Source organism: Myotis myotis, unplaced genomic scaffold (assembly GCF_014108235.1).
Source record: "Myotis myotis isolate mMyoMyo1 unplaced genomic scaffold, mMyoMyo1.p scaffold_m19_p_2, whole genome shotgun sequence".
Classification (NCBI taxonomy): Eukaryota; Metazoa; Chordata; class Mammalia; order Chiroptera; family Vespertilionidae; genus Myotis; species Myotis myotis.
Window position 1 is genome coordinate 214,829,017 of NW_023416324.1, and position 3,541 is coordinate 214,832,557.

At 49.2% G+C, this 3,541-nt stretch overlaps 1 long non-coding RNA gene across 1 annotated transcript; it reads left to right on the top strand.

Annotated features, from left to right (window-relative positions):
- Positions 1 to 240: 240 nt before the first annotated feature.
- LOC118677344 lies at positions 241 to 3,305 on the top strand. The gene is made up of 2 exons (XR_004974377.1): positions 241 to 1,685; positions 3,070 to 3,305. It is a non-coding gene; the product is annotated as an uncharacterized LOC118677344 (long non-coding RNA).
- The last annotated feature ends 236 nt before the right edge of the window (positions 3,306 to 3,541 follow it).

Here is a 3,541-nt window from a genome sequence, read left to right on the forward strand (position 1 = left end):
ATTTAGTGGGAAGTGTCACTAAATAAGAGGTTCCCAGTCACTGTGGCTTTTCTCTAAAGTCAACTTTGCCAGCACTCAATATTTTGGAGCAGCTCACACATAGGTATCCATCGCGTTAAAGGCCTAGGGTGTGCATGACCACGTCCGAGGCACATCTCCCCCCCATCGTGTCTCAGGTTGGTCTCTTTCACGTGCCCCCCCTCCTTGGTGTTGCCATTTGCCCTGTGTAAGTCCGTTCCACATCGCGCGCGGCTGTGTGCTCTTCTCGGAGCGCGTAAACCCGGGCCCTGCGGTGGGGAGGACCTTCCGTTCCTCCCGCCCTCCTCCTCCCATTCCCAAGAGAACCCGGAGGAATGGCGACGGCCAGGAATTTTCACTCGGAGATCAAGCGGCTGGAACATTCTCTTCTCATTTCCTCCCACTTGAATCCATGACGGCTGCAGTTTTCCACGTCTTTACTGACTCAACAAACGTCCCCGGGGTATTTCCATCCTCTCACCATGAGCTCACTTTCTGTGCTTATTCATTCCCAGTTGCTTCGCGGGCTGAGCGGGGTGTCCGTGATCAGTGACTCAGAGCTATTTCAGGAATCCCCAGCATTTCCACGCACTGACTCACCTCGCAGTCCTCGGGCTCACCTGTCGGGGGCGTGGCTGTGGCCCGGCACATGGGCCTGGGGTGGCCAGGACGCTCCTCAGACAGACGTGTCTGCAGTGGCAGAGCTGTGATCTGAGCAGAGCCCTCCTGCCTGTCCCTCCTCCGGCCCGTGTCTGCCTTGGGAAGGAAAGAGGTTTGCCCTGGTCGCCTTGGAGTCCCCAGTGACTCCGGAGCTCCAGGGCCCCATAACACTGTGCCGCCCGACAAATGTGTCCTGGATGACGGGCTATGGAATCCTGGGGATGGTGGAGACCCTTCGCTTGTGTTTTGTGAATTGTTATGACTATAAATATGGAAAAACCATCTTAGGAAGGGAGGGGCTTAGATCAATACCCGAGAATGTAGGTAAGTGCCTAAATCTTGGGGTTACCTGGAAGAAATAGGTCTGACCAGGACGTCACAAAAATGCTGGAGGAGTTAAAGCAGCTGAATGAAGCCGTCTCGGGTCTCAGCAGCACCGTCTCACTGGCCCTCATCTCGTAAACCCGCCTCTCCCGCACCCATTCCTTGGTTCTGTCGGCCTTTAGCTTTCAAGCACCTCCTTGGTTCCTTCTAACCTCTCTCTTCAAGTCTACGGCCTGAGTTCTGTGAGATTAGTGTGCATGTTGCATCAGGCGTCCCCACATCTACCCCAGATCTGATGATTCACCAGAGAGCCTTGCAGGGCTCAGCGCGTAGTCACACTCACGGAGGCAGCGGACAGCAGTGAAAGGAGACAGGAAATCAGCAAAGGGCAAAAGCACACGCGGCGAAGTCCAGAGGACACCGGGCTCAGGCTTCTAGAATCTGCTCCCGGGGGAGTCTCCCACGATACACTTAACTCCTCCAACATCGCACCGTGACAACGTGGGAGGTGCTGTCTCCCAGGAAGCTCATCACACACTCAGCACCAGGGTTTTCCTGGGGCTGGTCGCGTGGGCACTCTCCCCAGCGTGTACCAAGCTCCAGACCCCGAGAGGAAAGCAGGCTTTCAGCAGAAGTCACGTCATATGACAACAGGCATCGTGAACCGTCCTTCTCCGTTACAGGTGGGAACTCTACTGACATTCAAGTTTCCGGACGTCAGCCAACAGCCCACCTCGCAAGAGGGCCTTTCTGAGGACAGCGGCCCCAGGCCTGCTCTGTCACCTCTTTCCTGCACACACGGGTACCTCAAGCTCATCCTCTTTCCCAATTTGGGGACACTCTACCCTCCCAACACCAGCCCCCTGAGCGGCCGATTTATCATCCCAACTTAATGCGAAGGCCATCCATCTCCTGAGATTCCTCGCTGACCATCCTCTGGGCAGTATCCCCTGAGATAAGGTTCTTGAGAATCACGTAGGTTTTTAATAGCCATTGAAGGACATTGGAGCATTAGTTGCCCAACAATAAGCAAAAGAGTTGACAGGTGACGTTGAGAAGCTAGTTGAGACGGAATATCACACATTTTCTCCAGTGTCCTCAGCCACCGTGGCCCAGGAGCCAAGAGAGTGTCTTAAAGCATGGATCCAATACTGGAGTGTTACAGAGGGGACGTTATGGGGAAATAGAGGGTGAGAGGAAAGCAAAGGTCCTGTGAGAGTGACGATAGAGTGTCTTAAAGCATGGATCCAATACTGGAGTGTTACGGAGGGGACATTATGGGGAAATAGAGGGTGAGAGGAAAGCAAGGGTCCTGTGAGAGTGACGATAGAGTGTCTTAAAGCATGGATCCAATACTGGAGTGTTACGGAGGGGACGTTATGGGGAAATAGAGGGTGAGAGGAAAGCAAGGGTCCTGTGAGAGTGACGATAGGGTCCAATGAAGGAAAGAAGTCAGAAGAGCTAATTCTGGAAGAGCGTGAGGTAACCAACAACATGGTAGCGCTAAAGATGAGGTCATGCAGGAGGAGGGGTGATGAAAACGAATGAGTCACATTTCTTATTACAGATAGAACATTTGTGTTTAAGAATTCAAGGATGGGGAAATTCCAGGGTTTAAGTTTGAGAGGGCATCTGAAAGGGAATTGAGATGAAGGCTATTGGAAGAGTTGGAAGTTAAGAAGAAAGGAGGGATGTCACTAAAGGTCACTAAAGATAATGGTGGGTCAGTGGCATCTGAGTAAAGAGGCAAACTTTTTCCGAGGTGCCAGACATTAATGGATGCTTCAGATTGGCTTTAAAGAGACAGAAATAAATGAAAAAGCATAATGTGAAGAAAATTAACCTCAGTGGAGCAATGGAAGGGCATTGGGTAGTAGCTTGGAAGCCTCTCTGCGAAGTAATGAGAGTCCTCATCCCACCCCTGACACCTACATTCCGGAAACACGGTCAGCGTTCTCGCGAGGTGCTGCTGAGAAGTGGCAGAGGCTCAGAGAGAAAATAAACCACTCACCAGACCAAAGGCGTGTTTTATCATTAAAGTCCTTTTTCTTGTCTTCATTGCCACAGGAATGGAGCCAATTACAGATTTCATCCTCTCCGTAGCAAGTTTAATAATTACATCAAAACTTTCAGCAATGATCAGTGTATGTTTCTACTGAAGCCAACGTGATCTAGCCAAGTTCACATTTATGAAATCTATTCACTTTTAAAGATTAATTACAAGATTTCTTTCCCGGACCCTGTCAGTTATTTTCAAATAAATTATCAAGATTGGTTTTAATAAAAAACATATACTTCAAAAAGTTTTGCCTAAGGTTGCATCTAGTTTTTATGGTTTTGAGACAAGTAGTTTGGTGTGTAGGTAACTTTATTCTGGAAAAAAAAAATCAGATACTATGAATAGCATACTGTCTGTTGTCAACAATAGCACACTGATAAATATTAAAATCTGGTTGTCATGTAAGATTAATGAGTGATTATTTAGGATTGAACACATGTTAAAACCATTCAGTCACAAAGTAGCCCATTAAAATAGTGA